Source organism: Haliotis asinina, chromosome 12 (genome assembly GCF_037392515.1).
Source record: "Haliotis asinina isolate JCU_RB_2024 chromosome 12, JCU_Hal_asi_v2, whole genome shotgun sequence".
Lineage (NCBI taxonomy): Eukaryota > Metazoa > Mollusca > Gastropoda > Lepetellida > Haliotidae > Haliotis > Haliotis asinina.
The window spans coordinates 9,306,695-9,330,133 of NC_090291.1; the positions used below are offsets into that span (position 1 = coordinate 9,306,695).

At 39.2% G+C, this 23,439-nt stretch overlaps 1 protein-coding gene across 1 annotated transcript in view; it reads right to left on the reverse strand.

The window, feature by feature from the left end:
- The window catches only part of LOC137258769 (FMRFamide receptor-like), a 102,743-nt gene extending 82,081 nt beyond the window's left edge, over positions 1 to 20,662 (reverse strand). Inside the window, exon 1 of the mRNA XM_067796457.1 lies at positions 20,607 to 20,662. The gene's annotated coding sequence lies outside the window, so the exon portion shown is untranslated. The remainder of the gene's footprint in view (positions 1 to 20,606) is intronic.
- Between the last annotated feature and the right edge of the window lie 2,777 nt (positions 20,663 to 23,439).

Consider the following 23,439-nt stretch of genomic DNA (forward strand, 5'->3'; position numbering starts at 1 on the left):
ACCCCAATAACTAACCTACATCACTATGACAAAAACATTTACTTTTGTCTTGAGCTACCGTCATATATCGGTGTCTACTTTCAGTTGTAACGCTGTGTACATGCCCGATCTCCATAGGATTTACACAGTTGTCAGAATTTCATAACGTTAAAAACTTTCAACCGCAAAACAAATGGTCATTCTATATTCGTTATCTGTTATTGACTGTGTACAATATGTGTTTGTATTTACAAGTCTCCAAATGCAACCAGTCAAGAGTGAGTGAGTGAGTGAGTAAGCTTGTTTGTAACAATATTCCAGAAATATCACGGCGGGGGAAACCAGAAATGGTTTTCACATACTGTACCAATGAAGCGGGTTTTCGGCTTGACAAGCACCACTACGCTACTCGAAACCCCTTTAGCAAGATTGAGAATCCGCACTGTTCGTATACTCTGAGCGTATTAAACGGATTCAAATCACTGCATATGCCAACAAGTGTTTGCATAAACACCCATGCAAAGTCAAACCACAGTTTCCAAATATAATTAACAAACATTAAATACCGCAAACCTCGTGTGTGTCAGCCAGTCAGTTATCATAACCCCCACCCCCACCCCAATTTATCATACTGTGAACATTCCAGGGATACCATTGTCCGACTGGCATCTCAGCACAGATAATTAGATCACAGATACACAAGCTGAAAGACGAACAAACACCGTTTTTCCAGAAATATAAAAATACCGCCACAGAAAATACAGAGAAATATATTAATAATGCCTTGCCGTTAAGGACCGATCATTTGTTAAGAAAAGATTTGTGGATGTCGACATTCTCTTCCCACAGAGGTTACTTGTCATATCTTCCTACGTACCTCTGTTCCAATACAACTGCCCGGTTCTCTTAAAATCCCCTAGCGGCAAAAAATGGCAGCAGATTTATCTCCCTTTTTTCTGTCCAATCAGAACACGTGTTACATCGACCTAGATTCAACATGACAAATGGAAGTAATGTGGAGAAACAAATATGACATAACTGAGTTCTGTCTAGAAGAAACATTAGAGTATCGCGCTCGGGAAGAGCTTCTAGTTTTCACGATGCATCCGGAAATTACCGAGATCTTGAGAACGATCACTTTTGAAACAAGGTCGCTGATTGCACTACTATAACTGATTGCCTCCAATCACGAGTCTTGAACACTCGCACCATGAGAGGGTCGTATTAGAACAGAGGTTACGTAGGAAGATGTGACAAGTAACCACTGAGGGAGGAGAATGAGATGTCGACTGCTTTATTGTGAAAAACACGACGTTTCTTGCTGTATGTTTGCTTCTTCGTCAGGTGTATTTCTTCGCATACAGTCCGATACGTGGTGTTATTCACAACTTTGGAAGTTAGGAAGTAATGTGGATGTTAGAATGTTGTTGGCTGTTTGGAGAATCTAATCAAACCAGTCATCAGAAATAAACTACAACACAGTCATTAAATATCACATGCCCATGTTTCGCTGTCAGTCATTCAGCAATTATCATGCATATTGTGTCATACATACACTTTCTACAAATACAACTGTCAGACTGGCCTCTTGACACAGACACACAAGCTCTAGGAAGTATAAGAATAACAAACATCGTTGTGGTGTCTAGTAACGACCGTTCAGCGTCACAGATAATACACGGGAACAATATATGTAGCAACAACTGCCTGCTGTTCTGATGTACGATGTCAGAGCTTCGTTGTTTTAGACTAAAGGGCCGGTGATGTGGTGTTTTTTGATGTGAGGTGGATGTGTGAGGGGTTATAAGAGCTTGACGTGTTGAGGAATTGCTTGTGGTGTTGGTTGCATGTGTGTTTGTGGGAGAGTGCGAGTGCTGACTGCTGAGTGATGATTTGGAAAGAAGTATTTTAAACACATCGTGTCCCTTTCCTAAATGGAAACCGAGATACTTGTTCATCGGATATGTCGGGTGTCCGGTCGGAAATGCAAGATTTGTGAAAGACATTTCTGAAATCCTTAGTCCCTGACACGTTTCAACAGGGTAGGGCAATGTGACCGTGGACCCCTGATCACATTTCACAGAACGGCTATAGTGGCACCCAACTGGCATAGGATTTCAACATGTATAACATTACGGCAGCAACAGGTTCCAAATACTACGTAGTGTATGCAACGCGAGAGGGTAGGCAGGTGGTTCCATCAGTGATTCCATCCCAGTGGCTAGAATATGGTATTTGTTGTTACGCGGCCTTGTGTTCGGCATCCGGTAGATATAAACACGACTGGATAGCTCAGATCAGTCATGGTTGCTTATGGGCTGGCGCCATGAAACCATCCTAAATGTGGACACTTTTAGCAGCCTCGCACGCGTTTGGATGCGAGTCATTATATCTTCTCAAAACAGTTAAACACGAGGTTCAACCCGTTTCATCTCACATTACATAACACTATTATCTCTATTCTCTATAAGATAGAGGGTCGGTGAGGTAGCAAAATGGTTAAAGCGTTCGCTGGTCTGAACACCTGCACCATATGGGTGCAACATGTGAAGCTCATTTCTGGTGTTCCCCGCCGTGATATTGCTGGAACATTGCTAACAGAGGCATAGAAGTAAACTCACTCACTCTATAAGATACAGATCAAATGACACGTAATATGAAGATCATCTTATGGATCTCCTTTGAGTGTTTTTGATTGCAGGTTACAACCTTAAGTATATACCTTCATGATGAGGACTGCTTCTTCTGTCCAGACATCATAGTGATGTTTTCAGTCTGGTGGTGTCCAGTACTAACGCAACACAGTATTGGGGAAACCAGTATGTTGGTGACACGCATTTGCAAGTGTGGAAACGGTATCTGTGATACCGTGGAAGGATAATTCATTCCTGATGCAGAAGAGGCGTTGTGACTGCTGATGTGTATTCATATTTGATTTCTGTCATGTACGCGAAGTCACTTTATGCTCGGTTAGTTGCAAATTAAGCTGCAAACAAGTTCGTCCCATGCACCAGATGTTGTGATACATGCATCAGTGCAAATCCAGTGCACAGAAAGTCCCCAAACCCCCCTTTCTCTAAACAAAGAACCGTAAGGCTATAAGCTAGCCTTGCATAAATCAGAAATCTGTTATTGCACGTTTTTCCGCAATCCCTCGAGTCGTTTCCCAAAGTATTGGATTTTTAATGATTTCTACAGCAACAGTTGCACAAAAACAAAGACCAGCTTGTCAAGCTAGATCGCGGTCATATCGTGCTAACAAGATTACCCAAGGCAGTGGTGTAATCTAGTTTCTATTTATGCCACCATTAAATAGGCATCTATTTAATATATATTATATTATCTATTTTTTAATTATGTTATCATTTCCTGTTACAAGAAAGTTCATATATTTTTTTCAAATTTAGCTTTATCTGCTGTTCTTATTTTGCAGTTATTAACTTATTTAGTATTCTTGTCCCATCACTGGGGCTGTAGAAGTGCATACAAAGTAATGTGTAATCCTTTACTGACAATCTGTAAAGCTATTAAGTCACAATAGAACTCCATCAGACATGTTATCAGATTAGTTTGGAATTCAAGTTTTCTGTTCTCCTTAAAATGTGTTTGTGAGGAATATCGTTTAATAACGATAATCGTGTTTGAAGGTAATATTTTAGGCACCGAGTCTGCTATATGAGTTGCTCGATGTTGTAACTGTCAACAACGTTAATTGTTTTAAAAGTGCACTTGTGCATCGTTTGTTTTTGTTTGTAGCTAAACTGAACTGTTGTTTGTTAATGACTATAATATAATTATGGTCTGTCAATAGACAGAACTACTCCTTGATAACATATTAACTGGGGACAGATTTCGGTGTTTGAAAGTAATATGTTAGGCACTGAGTAAACGGACAGTTGCTCTGCGATACCGGTTGCTCGGTGTTACGAGCTTATTTGTAAGCATATTTCACTGTCAATTCTTTCAAAGGTACACGTTTGCATCGTTGGTTTGTGTTTGTAAATAAATCGAATTACTGTTTGTAAATGGACATAATGCATTTATTGTTGTCTGTAGAAATACTCTCTGATAAGATATTAACTGGAGATGACAAGAGATGCCACAGTGGAACAGGTTTAACAGAGGCTGTGCTAGTACAGATTTTATAACCTAAGATACTGGCCTTTGAGTAGTCTCTGGTGTGCGAGTGTGCTTTGTTTAATGTAATCGTTTTGTTGAAAAATGCAAAACCAACGTAAATAGATTTCATTTACTTCGCTAAAAGAATTTGATTAAGTTAATGCTAGAATATATATCTGATAAACCTGAATTTGTCAGAAAGGTTCACACGGCGAAGTACATGCACGTATGTGTGTGCGCACCTGTGTCTGTGTGTGCGTACTCATAGGTGTGACGGGTATTGTCTTCGTAGCAAAAGGAGGCAAAACCAGACCACCAGTGACAAATCGGTCTTCTTGTCCTCAACCAGAAGGGCGGTTTGGGGCAAGACCGATGTAGTGTATCTTAATGCCATCACTTCTATGAGATATATCGTAATCGACTTTTATGTTTGATTATCACAACATTTGTAGAATTAACGCTCCCTGTATTGGTAGAAGGAACTTTGTCTCCCCAATCTCTACACTAACATGTTTCTTAGATTTGCGATGCTGAGATATTGTTACACGAACTAACTTCTAATAAGTTTCAGAAAACCAGTATAGATACAGTCCTTCATTCCGAACGGCATTGTCTTGTGAGCGATTGCCCTAAACGTAATGCTGACGAACGTCATGTCTTATACCGTTGCTTGGAGTTGTATATTAAAACAAATCAGTTTTACTCACATTTTACAACTATGTTTACATGCTAATGCCAATGTGTGTGAGTGGCAGTTCTTCAGTTATATTACATTGTGTCGATGCAAGTCTGAGCACTTCGCTTCTTTGGAGGTGTCACCAGCAACACCTCTCGTGGCGAATCTGAGCCCAAGAACTCGACGAAACTCTGAAAAGCGGATTGTGCGCCTTAGATGACTGCGCTGTTGGTGTCCGCGTATCAAACAAAAGCAAAAATGAATGATTCACCTTGTTTTATCCTGCAATAGTCAATTTTTGTTTAGACTTACATGATTCCAGGACATATGAAAGGAGTAGGGCTGTACACCGAGATTATAGTAATATCACAGCGAAGGACAACAGAAACGAGTTTCATATTGTACCCAGATGGCAAATCAGGCCTTTCCACCTGGGAATTTTGTCAAGAAAGCTATGACAGATACAAGAAATTGCCATTAACAAAGTAAGCCAGTTATTAAATACCACTCATTTTAAACAGTGTCATCGGAAAAGATGACACACGTATGTCAAAAGTGTACTTCTAGGCTATGGCTTTTACAGAGTTTACCCCGACCTGAATAATTCATTATGTTAACAGAGAAGAGACCGTTACCATTTCAGCTTTGTTGTATATTTCATGTGAACACTGGCATCAACAGATACTGAAAAAACATTCACAAATGGATGCAACCCTACCTCACACATGTTCGTTCGCATTTAATCTAATCAGAGATGCTTTCTGTTGGTGTACTTGTATTTAATTAGATCTGCAATTTTTGTCCCCAGGGGCATACGTGCTAACACTGTCAATGATACAAATACACGGAAGCCAAAGATCGTAACATGCCTGCGTTGCATTTAAACGTTTGTGTGATAATCAAGGGCAAGCGATGTATTTGCTGTCACGACTGTGATGGTATCTACATAGAAACGTCCAATCAGTTGAAGTGAAGAAATTGCTTTTCCGTTTAAGACTGTAAATCGGTTTTCTAAATCGAAGTGTTAAGGTCAAATTGTTTGCGCAGCTCGTTATTTGTTGATGTTTTTTTCTTTTTAAACGCTGTGTGTTTGTGAAGCTCATCATGTCGCTTAAAATCTCTGCCCCTATTTTCAGTTGTTAAAAACGGTCTTTCTGTTTATATGTGTTGAAAAGGATTTATTGACAGAAAATGCGTTTCAAGAAATTGCCTTTTTTCAGCTTGCGGAAAATAAACATGAGTCAAGATCAGGTTGACTTGGAGTAAACCAGAAAGATCAAATGTAGTTTGAAAATGTTTTTCAGGCTGAAAAGCTTACCACTGATATCTCTGATGTTTCCCAGTTTGTTTGAACCCACTAAACAAAGTCTCGTTAACACAGAAACCAATGATGTTGTCTTCAAATATGAATATCGCTTTACACCGCATCATCAAGTTTGCAGCATTCGCGGGAAGATTTCTTTGGTGAACTGATGTATGTTGATCAAAGCTCATGAAAATATCAAAGAAACCCCCATGAAAAGTAAAGGGGGAAGCTGGCGGGAAGAACCGACGCAGTCGTTGCCAACATCACACACATGGATAATAAAGTAACGCCAAGCTCCTGATTGGCGCCGATATTGAGTAGAGTCGACCGCCATTTCATACTGCCATTGAAGCACGACTGACCCAGAACTTATTCCTGTCGTAAATATCAGAAAGTATCTTGAGTTATAGCTTGACTGCGTTCACGAAGTCGGTAGCCTTGATTAAAAAGAGTATTGGTATCAGCAGTTCTTTTAGTGGCTGGTGCACGTAAAGTTTCAGCATCTAAAGCTTTGTGTCATTGAAACATTCTTAGTTAACTTAACATTTAGTCCAGTCAATACTGTGGGACTTTTCTCGTTCTCCATCCCAGTGGATAGGTTTAGAAATGAAATATGCGAGTTTTGCCCATGGCAGGCCTTTGAAAAATTCATAATCCCAGGTCCCGAAGAAATACATTATGAAATTGAAACTCAACCAAAACGTCGCCTCAGGGGGAAGTGCAGTTTGGTAAAGGATGCTACTTTATCCATGCCTATCTATCGCATACAAAATCCCCAGGCATCATTGTTCCAGAAGAAATATTTGCATCCGAAGGGTAAAGTAGATTGATAGGTCATTCGCCATTGTGCTGCGCAGTGGAATAACTCGCGTTGTAAAATATATGTACCCCTAAGATGATATGAAGGATGTCATGTTTCTTTATCTCTGGAAACAGGTTCTATGTATGGCGTTCAAAACAGCAATAACCGTATTTGACAATTAACGTTGCTTAATAGATCTAAAACGTCTGCGCAAAGGAATATCATGTTTTGTCTGCCTCTAGGAACCGATTTCATTTGGAGACAAAGGCAGTAAATGCTGTGATAAATGACATGAATGGACTGCTGAAAAACAGTGATGACACCAGGTGTTTGCAGAAAGGGTAATCCAAAACCTATGCACACATTAAATTGCATGATTTTGTAATTACATGTTACAACAGTTACACGATTGTAACGATTTGGGTGTTTCTTGTTTAACAGTGGACTTCGAAATAATCAGGCTACATGACGACGGTCTGTCGACAAAATCAACCTGGACCAGATAATCCAATGACTAACACCATGCCCGAGGGACGGAACGTGTCCGACGACGACAGATGAGTCTTGAGGTATAATGTCAGTGCAACAGAATTACAGAAATACATTTTGTGTGATGGAAGGGAAAAAATAACTGTGAATGGTTCACTGAAAGTCAGTAATGACACCAGGCGGAATATAAGTAACGTGTTCAATCAGGAAATAATATCTCAGTATCTGAGTGTTGACAATAGTTGCAAGGGTTGTCGGTTTTGCTCACGTGATTTCAACGTCCGTGTCACGTGACATCCTGTTCTTGTGTGTTTCAGTAGTCAGTTGGTGGCTGCACACAATCCACGTTGTCAAAAAATACTGTCGTACTTTACATGTAAAAGACTATGCCGACTATTTAATATTATTAGTGGGTGGGATCTTGTACAGTATTTTCCCTTCAGTTTTTCCGTGTTCTCCGAATTATTTTACACACTATTCACTTCAGGAAGCATGGCACTTGTTGGAGTAAACAGATTTACATTATCTTTCAACCTTTTTAAGGAACACGTCGACCTAGTATACCTGTTGAATATACTGAAATGCACAAGAAACGTCTTAATACTGGAAATGACTTTTATGTATAAGTGGAGTATTTGAACCTATGTTTCTTTTAAAATATACACCCGAAGTCAAGTTTGAGAAAAACATGAACCGTGGTAGTAAAGCATGTTTTGTCCAATAAAGTATTGTTTCAGACTCAGGGAAGAGTTCGCAAGAACACAACATTGACATCGAGATGCATGTGCATCATGCACGCATGCAGTTCATTAATTGCCGGCCTGAATGGCAATCGTTCACTGCTTTTTAACACAGCAGTTATGACTAGTTTAACGAGAGATCAGCCACAAGCCCTTGGACGTCTACATAATCTCCAGCGACGTTTGTTTTGCCTTTCGAAATGGTTGATGCCAAGACATCATTTCTGTGAAACACCAAACAGCAGTTTCAATGAGCATACATACAAATTGGTTGTTTGAGATCAATCTTCATCAAAATTTGCAAAGCTTGTTATGCCACTCAGTGGTTATATATATATACCAAATCAATACAAAAATTTGACTGTTGTTATAATCAAACGCCTATGTTTAATAAATACACATGTGTGCTCAATGAGTCTTGCTGTGCACCAAAAACAACACCACACAATTACTTGAGACAGTTAGTAACCTGACCATGCACTATGTACAGAAGCATCCTTAAGGTATGACTAGATGGCATAGCACACATGCCTAGGAAGTATTCGCGAGCCTAAAACACCAGGCTACACCACGGTAGAACAAGTTTGCACACTGACCGTTGATAATTATCGTAAATATAGTGTTGACACAAGCATGCTTCAGTGGCCTATCCTTTCCCCAAGCGTATACTGAATAAAAGGTCCATGGGTGTACTGTGATTGCTTGCATGTAACTGGCACAACTAAATGAAAAACCTTTTCTCCTACAGTGTCCTTTTTATGAGGACATCCATCTGTCTGTGTTACCCAGTTTTTTCAGTAACACGTCTTATACTGGTAACACTTTAGATTTTAAGGTAACACTACTCTTTTCTTCAAAAAAATCTCCTATTCATACTAGGCCTTATGTGTTTAAAATGTTTAGTCGCCGCAAAAGTTTTAAGGATATGGTAGCAAATTAGTGTCAGTGTTATTTTCATATCATGTAACTTTTACCTTCATATTTTTATTGTTCTAGGTCATTATGAACGAAAGTAAATTATCATGTCTTTACACGTGTCTCTCCGGCCTACTGAAGGCCTTGCATAATTATTTAACCTATGTATATATACCCTGTATGTAACATTCTGTAATGTGTATGCGTGACAAATAAACAACAATTCACTTCACTCAACCACTGATTTTTAAAGACAAGCGTCTTTAAATTTAACTTCGTGCTAATATTATTGGTATTAACTATCTATTGTGTTTAAGAATAATTGCATTATGAACTTGTGCAAGACTAGCCTCTGCCTTGAGGACACTGTTGGCTTATAACTACTTGTTCTTTGATATAGTCGGGAGCCTTGATGTGTTCAGCACGAAAGTGATTAAAAAGCGATAAGCAACAGAGAGCGAGATATTTGCTGCTGCAGTGTGTGCGTTACTCCGAGGAAGAACCTGTTTGACTATTTGGAAGTGAGCCGAAGTAGACGTAAGGGATTTTAATGAACATTTTCATTTGTCAGATATAAGCAATTCTCAATATTATGCGCAGGATATCTTTATTATACTAGGTTAATAAATATTAGGTGGAGGTGAAACTTGTGGTTACAATGACAATCTCACTTTGTTGCGCTTTGGCTTTTTTTTGTTCGTATTCTGCTTAGCTTAACCCCGCACTCTGCAATATTCCAGCTATATGGTCGCGGTCTTTAAATGATCGAGTCTGGACCACATAATCAAGTGACCAAGTGACTGAGCATCGATCTACGCAACTGGGAACCGATAACATGTGTCAAAAAGTCAGCGAGCCTGACCACCGTTTCTATTAGACACCTCTTATGAGCATGGGTTGCTGAAGGCCAATTCAATCCAGTGATCTTCAGGGGCATGTTGTGTTTTAAGTCTTCTCACTCGATATTGACTACAAACAGGAAATACGATGTCAATATTCTGCTCCAGAATCATGACGAGGTTTCAGAAATCAGTGTGATTACCGACTTTCTTTAAACTGTTAACAGACATCACAATTTCTGTTAGAGCGCTGCTGCGAAATATATTCTCTCCCTGGGCACACGTTCCCCAATCATTTGTAACGCCGTAATTAGCATCTCTTAGGGACTGTCTCCGTGGTCACAGCAATGCTGTTCAAAACGCCATGGCACCAAAGTCACTCAGTTACATTGACCTCATTGCCGACATCAATCAAAACAAGTGTTATACGCTGCGATGACCTTGTCCGTTAGGTGACCTGTGGCTTTGAACCATCAAAGAAGATGGGTAATTTGTGGTTGATTTCTTCTTTTACTACCGTCGGACTGATTCCCTTTGATTGAAACCTGGACTGTACGTTTTGAACATATACCAGATTTCATTAGCTGATTGGTCTTTTCATTCATATCTAGTTAGGTTCCCCTCCCTATGCTACGGACCTATGTCCTAAACGGATGCAACAAACAGATTTGAAGATCTCAACGTCATCTCCAGACGTTAACCCCCATACTGTGCCGAAACATTCATTCGGTTAAAAACACATGAAAAGGACGAACAACTGATCACTGATAATCAGTGACAACAAGTGTTCACTGCACTATAATCTTATATAGTTAAATATTTCTGACTTTTTATTTGAGTCTCTATGGTCCCTATTATGGTGATCTACCTTCTGTTGTTGGCAGTCTATAGTCTAAAATTCACATCTGTGAAAATCTAGTTATTTTACCGTCCTTCGTTGACCGCATTTTAATAATTTACCATTAATTAATATGTATAACAGGTAAGTGTGTCCGTCGCGATATGGATGAAATATTGCCGTTGTGACGATAAATTGTAACTCACTTTTTATCTGAAAATAATAACAACGTAAAAACTTTCAAAATATTTCAACGCCTCATACACCATTTAGAGTCATCGGAACTGCCGAAAGTTGCGAATTACACTTACTTAATCAGTCATTCACTTTCACCTAGACCAACGCCTCGGACATGCTGAAGAAACACCTGTAATTGGGATGTATAAACTGAATAATGTTTTTTGCTCGTCAGTATATGCAAGCAACATGACACATACATGTAATTCAGTCATAGGGTGTAAGTAACTGTTCAAGGAAAGTCTCTTATGTCCCGAGACGAGACATGGTAGTGAAAAACCAATAAAACTATCTGAACGTATTCGCTATTCGAACCTACAAGCAGCGGATCCTGGCACAAAGAATGCCCCCTCTAAATTTGCCATGTTCCAAAATCTTGTAAGTTTGGTACACGTGACTGTGACGTGACAGAGCAGAAGCAGCATTCGTGGACATTATGAATCATGTGAACTGATATTGTGGACTTTTTGTCCATAGTCCATTGTTCATAATAATATTTAACTCGAAGCCCCAGGACAGTGAACAGAGAGAGAGAGAGAGAGACACTCGCACAGAAACACACACACCCACAAAGACGCACTTTTATAGCACTGGCGGAACCTGCCCTTTTCAAAACATACGTGAATCTAATAGTCAGGACAACATGTTTGATTTTAGCTATATTTTAAAGGTTGATGGTAATTTGACCTTTTCATTTCGGCATTACTGTACCTTTTTATGACCTTTCTAAAGACATATGTTTTAAAATTGCAAAGACATTTAGAACTTGTGTGGTTAAGGGTGGGACTGAACTATTATTCTTGAGATATGTTGCTTTGTGATCTTAATCTGGCCTTTGTCGGTAGATTAACCTCTTTTTCGGAAAAGGTACATCTGGCTCCATTCAACCCCTTTGACGTTTGCCAGTCTGAAGACCCGTGTATGTCTTTCGATGACATACTATTTCATGCCATCATAGTGAGTCCGGTTCTAGTTAATAGAGCATGCCCCTATTGATCATGTCTCTGATGATAAACTATTGATTAACTATCGAGATGGGGTAAAGTGCCTTGGCAGTATGTGGTCCTTTTAACCTTTCTCCTAAACTCTAGGTGTAAACCTAAACACAGCATTCTTAATTCTAAAACTGTATCACAACTATATGCCGATTATAAGAATAATGACAATAACATATTCATTAGACCTCTACAATAATGTTCAATACACAAATTGGAGCGGTGGGGGTAGCCTAGTGGTTAAAGCGTCCTCTCGTCACACCGACACCTAGGTTCTATACCCATGAGAGAACGATTTTCGATACCTAAACAGTTGAAATACTTCCAAAAAGCAGCGTATAACCGCACATTCATTCACTCGAAGTTCACAAAAAAAGGTTTCAGTTCAGATAACGAAGGTCACCTTCAAAAGGTTTCTTTTATCGGTGGTAGAAGATTTCAAGGCTCGATAAATCCCAACTTGGATCGTGGAAATCTTATACGTTATTGAAACCGCAAGGGATTGGTGGTTAACAAACCTCCTACGCAAGGGTTGCATTTTGCGCTATCCCCGTCACCTTTCTTTTCTGTGATGCAGCATTTTGACCGCTATAAGCAATTTGGCAAACTCTAGTATGTTGGCAGGCGTTAACCTTCACGAGGTTGTAAACAATCGCCTCTTAATTACACTTCTACAAGACATTCCCCATGGGAATTGGCGAGGGATCGGTCACAGGGAGGCCACGGTGGTCGTAGGACCGACGACAGAGTATGGTCTTGTCAGTTGTTTTGTGAGAAAGTAGGGTGTAGAATTTGAGTGAACAGTTCTGGTTATGTCACAGACTACTCTTGTCCTTTTGTCGTGTTGACAGAAAGGCGTAGTAAAAGAGAATCGATATCTCTGTACAAATCAATAACAAAGTGAATGAGTGAGTCTTGATAGCTTGTGATGAGAAACTGCTACTTGTCAAGGTGGCACTGAGTTGTCTTGAAATCTGTATGTAATCTGAATGAGAGTGAGTTTAGGTGTACGCCACATTCAGTAGTATCGCAGCAATAACAGCAAGAATGACAATAGTAGATTTATGTAACCTATAAACATCGCACTAAGTTATGTTCCAGCGAATCAGCTACAAGCGACAAGCCTATACAGTGGTGCTGATCCACGTTGAAACCCTCGATCCTCTGGTGCTGACAAACCTTAGAAAGGAGAGCCTTGGATTCGAATCCCTGATCAAAGGTTTCTGCTTGGTCCAAGGTACGTAACTCTGCTCAGCGATTTTTGGTGCTTAGAAGCCCTGTCACATGTTCCTTATGAATTTCGCATTGACATTTCTTTCATACGCATACGTGCGCACAATACGCACCTCATATGCATCGTAATCGTTATGCACGCCAGCATGCACACAGTATGGCCCAGCGGGATAGCTTTGGGCATGCACAACTGTTGCTCGCGTCCTCAGTTAGAAATAGGCAGTGCATTAGTCGAACGTGAGTGTATGCTGTGTGTTAAGAGGATCATACGCGGCAATACCCTTAACCCCAGCAGGAGCAATGAACCGCGTAAATTGGACGCATACATAATGTACTTGCAGCGCAATTACAACGCACGCTGAACGATTGCCGACATTTTGCGCGAATAGGTACCGTTTGTTCAACGATCGAGCAGCGCATTGTTCTTATTTGTAACTTGTTAACGCGCAGATAGCGTACAGGTATTGTGCTTGCCAAACAGCCAGGATACACGCGAACTTTGGTATAAATATGATCTAAACTCCAAGATGAACATACGCCCTGAAAATGGCAGATCCAGGCCAGAATCGAAAAAGAACGGCGGGAAACAGCGCCTTTTTAATGTATACTGAATACGCTCGGAATACCCTTGGTGTTCGTCAGAACGCGCCAGGTATATGTTGGGTGCGTACGCAATACGCTCGGAATGCGCATTGTTTATACAGTTATTTGTAGCGAGCGTACTGTTACGCTAATCATGCGAACCTCATACAACACGGATGCGCTGAGTTCGTTATTTATACGCTACGTGTGAGTTACACATAGGTCACAGTAAAAAAATAGCAGTATTAAGCTTATGGCTGCGTATTGAAATGGGTTTTTTTCCAATAAGAAACACATAAGCACTTGCAATTGATCTACTAAAATGTGCGACAGGGGCTCAAGACACGTGGAGCACGTGCACATTTTTGTTTACACTCTCAAACGTTGGATTGCTGGTCCTGAGTTGTCATATCTCCTATATAACAGTAGATTATTAAAGAGTGTGACTGAAACAACATTCACGTGCGTGACCCTCTGTCGTGCCATTAATCTTGTCAGTAATCATCTCACAAAACGTCCAAACACATTTTCAATTTTTATCATTTCACTTATATCTGTTAATCGTGAATGTGTTGATTAATGATAATGATCATTGATGCAAACCTTTTGGTTTAATATCGTAAAAGGACACTTTGACTATTCATAGACAAAAATTTAATATATACCGGATATTTTCGCAATGGATTAATCAACATTCGATTGATGTCTGGGAATACAATCAATGATGTCCGTGGATATTTTGCACAAAGATCACTTATTGTTGACCCCTGTCATTTACATCGATGAAATATAATAAATGTAAAATTAATTACAATTTTATTTGAGGTAGAGTTAATTACATTGATGTCATAATATAATTTTGAAACAATATTTCAGTGGTACAATATCTTTTGAACTATACTGCTATGACACATCTATTTGTCGAGTATTTTTCGGGCATTACTCGGAACAAAACACGGGGCATAAGATGAAGAACAACACAGGGCATTACACGGATCTCTGGATGAGGTTCTACGCATTGCATAAGACTTGCCACGACACGAGGCATTACTCGGATCTCTGGGTGAGGTTCTACATAGGGCATATGACGCAGATCAACACAGGGCATTACGCCTTTCTGTGGATAAGGTTCTATACAGGGCACAAGAGGGGGAACAAGACTGTACACTACACATCACTTCAGGTAGGTATCTAAATGTGGTGTGATAAACATTTGGTAGTATGTTGGTGGTGTAGCTTCATTTCGCCGTTTCCTCGTTTTCGCAACTGATATTATTTCTAGGTGTCAGCGGAATTTCCTCTATTCTTGCAACTGATATTATTTCTAGGTGTCAGCGGAATTTCCTCTATTCTTGCAACTGATATTATTTCTAAGTATCAGCGGAAGAATTAAAAATAGCAAAACATATTATTTCGACTTCTGTGGAGATGAAAGTATCTCCCATGTGGATGAAATCAGATTTACTTAGATGAAAGTGTGTTCTACGTGAGTGAAATCAGATTTACTTAGATGAAAGTGTGTTCTACGTGAGTGAAATCAGATTTACTTAGATGAAAGTGTGATCTACGTGGATGAAATCAGATTTACTTAGATGGAAGTGTGTTCTACGTGGGTGAAATCAGATTTACTTAAATGAAAGTGTGTTCTACGTGAGTGAAATCAGATTTACTTAGATGAAAGTGTGTTCTACGTGAGTGAAATCAGATTTACTTAGATGAAAGTGTGATCTACGTGGGTGAAATCAGATTTACTTAGATGAAAGTGTGTTCTACGTGAGTGAAATCAGATTTACTTAGATGAAAGTGTGTTCTACGTGAGTGAAATCAGATTTACTTAGATGAAAGTGTGATCTACGTGGGTGAAATCAGATTTACTTAAATGAAAGTGTGTTCTACGTGAGTGAAATCAGATTTACTTAGATGAAAGTGTGTTCTACGTGAGTGAAATCAGATTTACTTAGATGAAAGTGTGATCTACGTGGGTGAAATCAGATTTACTTAGATGAAAGTGTGATCTACGTGAGTGAAATCAGATTTACTTAGATGAAAGTGTGTTCTACGTGAGTGAAATCAGATTTACTTAAATGAAAGTGTGTTCTACGTGAGTGAAATCAGATTTACTTAGATGAAAGTGTGTTCTACGTGAGTGAAATCAGATTTACTTAGATAAAAGTGTGTTCTACGTGAGTGAAATCAGATTTACTTAGATGAAAGTACAATGTATGTTCTACGTGAGTGAAATCAGATTTACTTAGATGAAAGTGTGTTCTACGTGAGTGAAATCAGATTTACTTAGATGAAAGTGTGATCTACGTGAGTGAAATCAGATTTACTTAGATGAAAGTGTGTTCTACGTGAGTGAAATCAGATTTACTTAGATGAAAGTGTGTTCTACGTGAGTGAAATCAGATTTACTTAGATGAAAGTGTGTTCTACGTGAGTGAAATCAGATTTACTTAGATGAAAGTGTGTTCTACGTGAGTGAAATCAGATTTACTTAGAAGAAAGTGTGTTCTACGTGAGTGAAATCAGATTTACTTAGATGAAAGTACAATGTATGTTCTACGTGGATGAAATCAGTTTTACTCAGATGAAGTGAGTGAGTGAGTGAGTTAATATTTAACGTCACATCGGCAATATCTCAGCCATATTGTGACGAGACTTTTTAACAAAGAAAAGGAGTACATGTATATTGTAAAATCTGTCAACGAGGGACAGTAAAACAACTAGAATATCACAATTTTAATTAAAACTAGCTTGGAAAGTTAAAACTAATATGACTATTCGGACAATACAATATAAAAGCAGGCTATAGATTGCCAACAACTGTACTCAGATGAAAATATGTTCTACGTGGATGTTATTCTCATCCATGAAGACATTTTTGTCTACATACATTTGTAGATGTTGAATTATTTAGACTGGCAAAATACCGTTCCATAATTCTGCAAGATCTGTTCATTCAATATATTGCACTGCTGAGGTCAGCAGCAAGGGAATGCCTTCGTTAAGTGATTATTCAACGTGTTACGCTCTACATTTTCACCTTTACTCTTTGTAATATATGATCAGTAGTTAGCACATGCGTGAGGCTCTGTCTACAACTTTAAGTACTGTGGGCATTTGCCGTTCTAGTAACAACAAAATGACTAGCTTAGACATAACTCAGATTCTGTTAACCTGTTTAACCTTCCTCACAATATTAACATACACTGGTAAATGTACTATTTGAGTACGTTGCTGTAAAAGCCTTGTAGTCTCTACGCTGTACATTAGTCTTTAGTCTGTTTTGACATCATGAAAAATAGGAGTCCTGGTAGCACCACTATGTCCTTAAAACAAGCGGCGATTGACATAAACTGTCGGACTAGCGATGGGCCCTGACAGACCGCACAGCCTCCGACATATTCCAGGGCTGTGGGATATGCAAATCCATTCTTTCAGGAATGCCATTAGGAAAACGAAAATCGAGGTGAGTAATGAAGAGCACATGGGTCTTAACCTTGACCTTCCATATGTCACATGCGCCCCTACGGTGTAAAATTATCGGAAATAGGGAACTGCCCAAGCAAACATTTTCGTGTGTTTACAGCCTAGATCAAGATTTTAAGATTTTCCGTAATGTGGGACAAACATCTTATGACCTCAATGTGGGTACAGCTAAATAGGATATTCCACTCATTACATAATGTTACAGACCAACAACAGTATTATTTTAAAATTGATATGTCTATTATTACGTTTTCGGACCCTTTTTATTGTGTATTATGATTGTTCAATACCTTCGACCTTCGCTTTGAAATACATTTCAAGAAATAAGTGTATGTTTACAAAAAATATCGAATAAATCAATAGCATGTTCATAGTTCTACACAATAACCAATGTTTGTCTTTAGTTAACATATCAAGCTGAGGTGATTGTTTAACAGGTACGAACATGACTGACGAGTGGCATCTCTCCCCTACCCCCATCCGATCCCCACACTATCCCCGATCCCCACCAACTATTTATCCTCGAACAGGTGTGTACCTCATAAGAGCAATAGCGGTTTCCTCGTACAGTATTTAATAGACTACACATTTAACAGATGTACCGTTGGTAATTTTATGGTGCAAGCTTCAAAGACTTGTCCGTTATTAAAGCTGGTGATTATTGAGAGGCACTATACGATCAGCTTAATTGATATCGAGGTCAGCCTGTCGACAGTTAATTTGACCTCCGCACAGACAAAAGGAGTGGTTTTATAGGAACATGCTTGTGTTAATGGTGTGTTCCTGTGTGCGAAACAAGTTAGCTATAGGTTGTGTTGAAATCCCCAGCTATAAAGATATGTTGTATAGTTGAATATCATAGGTTTACAGCGTTTTAATTACTGTGGTAATGCAAGTACGTCATTGAAGAATACAGGTGTAAATACGGGTGTTGATAAACATGTTATTGTTGCCGTGCAAAGTATGTCGTTTCCCCAAGAACCGTATTGTGTGCGATTTTAATGCAGCAATATTAATACCGGTTACCACAAACCCCGTGTCATACGTGACATATATATATATATAAACAAACTGTCACGTTGTCCCGAAAATAAGATTATGCATAGGTTACATAAAAATGATCTTAAGGGAATCTTAAGTTTTGGGACCATTCCAGGGGCGAGTACAGATTGCTGGATTTCATTCATTGTTTGATTGTTACTGAAAGCCGCACCCAGCAATATTCCACCTACATGGCGGCGGGCTGAATATAATCGAGTCTGGACAAGACATACTAGTGATCAACAGCATGAGCATCTAGGGACTTGTGATACGATGAAAACTATCAACCAAGTCAGCCGCTTCTTACAAGCATGCCATGCCACAACGATTCTCACCAGGTCTTCAACATTGTGTTGGAAGTAGGAAGGCGATTTCAATAAAATGCGACTGATGCCTTTATGGGACATATTCTCTGGTGTCTCCAAGTGACACAAACGGTTACACTAACATTCCGCTCGGTATCAGTGGAACAAACGGTCATACACCTTCAACTACTGACTACAGCTAGGGATATTTTAGCTATACTCGAGGTATTGCTGAAATACGTTAAACTTTTAAAACTGACAGTGAACGTATATTTAACCTACTGAAACAACCCCAAACAGATACATATATCAACTAAAACAAGGGAATCAACTAAACATCCACCGTCGTTTGTAGTATGTTTGTAAAACAAAGCACTTAGTGTTGTCGCTGGTATTTATAGAACAATGCTCATGCTTTGCACCACGATTTTGCTTTTACGTCTGTAGGATTATATTTTAGTAGATACTGAAGACTGATTGCTCTCTGGTAGTGACATTTCAGTTATAAGGGATTAACGTATTTCGATGGTGCACCGTTTATGAAATCTTACGTGAGTCAGGGTCTGTAAATGTATCACTGTTACAGATTTGTTACGTGAAAGGTTACATAATGCAAGATATCTTTACCTAATTTGGTGTGTCCAGTACTTTGTTTCCTAAGTCTAAAATGTGCACATTGCAGAGACGTGTATTTAGAATATCATGGAATAGTTATACCACATCAACACAAGACGATAACAGTTTAAACATCTGTACAACTTACTGGGGATGTTCACAGTTATCAAAGGATACCAGATCAACACAAGGCACTAAAGGTTTAAGCTTTTGTACAACTTACTGGGGATGTTCAGAGTTATCAAAGATTACCACAGCAAAAGACTGTAAAGGTTTAAACATATCTATAACATACTGGGGATGTTCAGACTTATCAAAGAACACAGACGATACCACTTTTAATCATAAAAACTGATTCTTATAACTTTCTCAGCTTGTTTATTACAAGAGTCTTGGGTATGAACAGCACACGCACGGCTACGTTAGCGCCCTGGGCGATTAGTGATTCCAGTTGGTAGCCAACCAAGCCACAGTCATCTCCAAAGTATTGTGCTATGATTCCATTATACCCCTGTCTCCTTCGAGACATCACTTCATCGTAACCAAGAGACATTCTTAGAGACGCTCCAGTACAATCCAATTTGGCACGATACTTCTAGGCCTGTAAGTAAGGATACTAAACAGGCCTCAAGATTTTTTAAAAAATTAAACGAAAAACGCCTTTAATTGTAATAAAGGACCCTATGTATCTTATGATTTGTTTGAGTGGCAGTCTAGAAGTTGCTAGTATAGAAATGACACCATTTCATGGGCTGTTATTTTAACAACTGCGACGTTTCGGTATAGCTTCCTATACCGTTTGAAATTCTTGAAAACATTGCAATAGCTATACCGAAAGGTCGCAATTGTAAAAAGTTGTGTCATCTCCATGTATCTTATATTTACGAAGTACACCAACACCTTCGAAAATAAGTTAATCGATAATCCAGACTTCCGAGCAATTATCATCTGCGGACGTGCATGATTACCTGCAGCGATAATACACCTTGGCACCTCAATCCGGGCATTTGCTAATCAGCGAGGTTTACTTTATATAGTTCGTGTTATTAACACTGAACATTTCTCCCGTAACTATCCTTAACTTTTACACGAGTAGTTTTCAATGATGATTATATCTCAAGACTTTTTTCTATATTTGTAAGCATTGTCATCTCAGTGCTCTGAGCTGAAAATGGTTTCACTGCTCAAGCAGTGAGTTGTTTCTTTTTCATCCTAATTACATATCACATAAAATTACATTGAACAATCCCTTTTTCTAATGCAAACTGCATAAAATAAGAAACTGTATAAGTATTAACTTCACGAATATACAACATTCATTAAAACATACAGCTCGTTGTTTTGTCAAATAAAGTTCGAGGTATATTTTCACCAACATAATAGATCGTAAAGTCATAGCCTACCTTGGCAATGAAGTCTTAACCAATATCCGCGCCTCAGCACTAGACATACGTGTAGGCCATCCTCAAGCCAAATGACGACATCACGAGCCGTGAGCCTAACTCTCTCTCTGTGTGGCTCCCGGTGAGGGGGCTGGCGTGTCTAAATAACCGATTTTCCGTTCATTGGTTGAGACATTATTTTATGTTATGCAACAGCATTATGAAATGCATGCATCATATTCCATTTAGTTGGCTATGTCAGCTAAATACGCCATTAGACTTGACTGAAATTTAATCAGAATAGAGTTGTGAAATTTAATCAGAAAAGAGTGGTTTATATGTAAGTGCGAATGTGCAACACGTGAAGATATTCTTAATGGAGTAAGGGAGTGAGTCATAAGACTATCTTAACGGTAAGAGAGCTTCGAAAATATAGGCCTTGGATCGGGTAGTCAGACTCGCTGACTTGATGGACACATGTCATCGAATCCTGCTTGCATGCATTGAGACTATGTTGCTGATCACTGGATTATCCCGTTCAGACTCCATTATTTAAAGACCGTCGCCATATAGCTGGAATACTGCGGCGTACGGCGTAAAACTAAACTCACTCAACAGTCCATTATAAATACATTCACATTCGAAAGCATTCTTTCATGAACAGATTTTGACAACATAATACTAATATATAGATAATTTAAAAAGTGGGCTATAACGATATTATTCGCAGTCTAAATATATGAATACAGTCTGCAGTTATTGAGCGAGTAAGATTTTACGCCGTATTTAGCAATATTGCACTAATATCACAGCGCACAATTTCAATCTTTGCCTGTTTGATGGGATAATTATATTCATACACATTGTTATTAATGTGAAAAGCACGAGCTGTTTATTCAGCAGGTTAACATTACTGACTTGACCTGTGGAGCGTGGTCATTCAAGTCACGTCAAGATGTTCTGTGCTACTACCACAAAACTGCCAACAACTCGGACGATTTTACACGAGACCAATAACTCACAGACGCACACGCAGCCAGTAGAGTATCTGAGTGAGTGGATGAAGTTGTGCCGAGAAGGGGGGACATCAGAAATGGGCTTGGCACATTGTATCAATGTGGTAATCGTACTCGGGTCTTCGACGTCACGAGCGAACGCCCTGGACCCAGATTTCCGAAGCTCTCTTAGCGCTAAGATAGTCGTACGTTAATGTTAATGTATGGCACTTACGACTATCTTACCGCTAAGAGAGCTTCGAAAATCTGGGCCCTGACCGCTAGGCTATCCAGAAGCCCCAGCAGTCAGATGGGGAATCACAACATATGGCGACAAATTTTGCTTCAACATGACCGTAGATCACGACAAGGTTCGTATAGACAGGATCCGATGGTCCAAATATTGGTCCAGGTTTCAGCTGAAGGACGGCTACGACAGGACCAGAACCTGCAATGATATGCCTCTAAGTGGTTGACAGACAATTGGAACAACATCCCACGGCCGTTTTCAATCATCTCGTTTCTACAATGCCTCTCTGTATTAATGCAGATTGTGATATTGTTATACAGTTGTTATAACACCCGTATTTTACAGTACCTCGCTATCTACCGTTTAGTGGTATAGATTTTTGTCAGTGAATTTGTTATGATAAGGGACAAACTAATGTAAAACATGCACAACTACCGGCGACTGTGGCACACCGATTTATATCGATCATTAAGAGTTACTTTGATTTAAAAAAATACTTTACGTCAAAGAACTGAATCACTTCTTGGTATTCTCATACACGAAGTTGACACCTCGCTCGGTTACGAAGTTCGTTTTGAAAGCTAACTCACTTTCTGACAATACACTACGCAATGAAACCTTTCTTGGAAACAACGTCAGAAGTGAAAAATGAGTAGACTGATGCTTACAGCCCTTCTTCCAGTCTACCGCTTTTCTTTTGAAATGGCATTATTCTAATGACATTTAAGCCAATCTTTCCAAATATGTATGGTTGATTACCTGGCATAAAATGTACATGTAGCGCATGGTTTACAGCGGACATCTCTCTTTCACTCACCGCCTCAATTTTGTTTTGTTTTCCTTCACTTTAGATACTTGTTTGCTTTTTCATCACTTTTTCTTCTCTGTATTGTTACCCCGTCTAAATGCTCCTTGCGTTTTGACAACAAATCCCGAAGTCGGCTTAAAAGAGCCTTTTAATCTTTTCAAGTCAAAGTGTCATTGAACTCGAACAAAATATCGTACTCAACTGCCTGAACATTTGCTTTCATGTTCATTAAGATACATCATTCTTCTTATGAGTGTAGGCCTGCCTAATACGTGTTTAGACTCATTCAAGTAGGGCAAAAGATGTTGGATAAGAAATAAAAAAAGGGTTCCCTAGACCCAAAGAAGGCAGCATGGCATACTGTTCAAGATGGGTCCATAAATTTTAATACAGATCTTCACGAGTATTCGAACATGCATATACATCATTGAGATATACACTTCAAAATTCTAACCCAGCTCTCCATGTTTTGAATTTGACAATCCGAGCAGGCATACAGAAACAGATCAGAAACGAGGTGAGAAAGGTTGGTACGTAGTTAATGTATCTGAACTCAATTCTAGTACAGATCTTAACGGGTATTTGAATTGAACGAACTTATATATATATATCATTGACGTCTGTTGTATATTGATGGTTTTTTGTACGGGGCCACACCACAAGTGGCCGTCTTGTATGGAGATGATTGTTTGAAGACGATTTCTAATCGTTCGACCTGTAACTTGTGCCTCAATAATGTTCTAGTCCTGCTCTACTCCGGTTTTAGACAGACGTGAAAATGTGACAGGAAAGATGAATGGT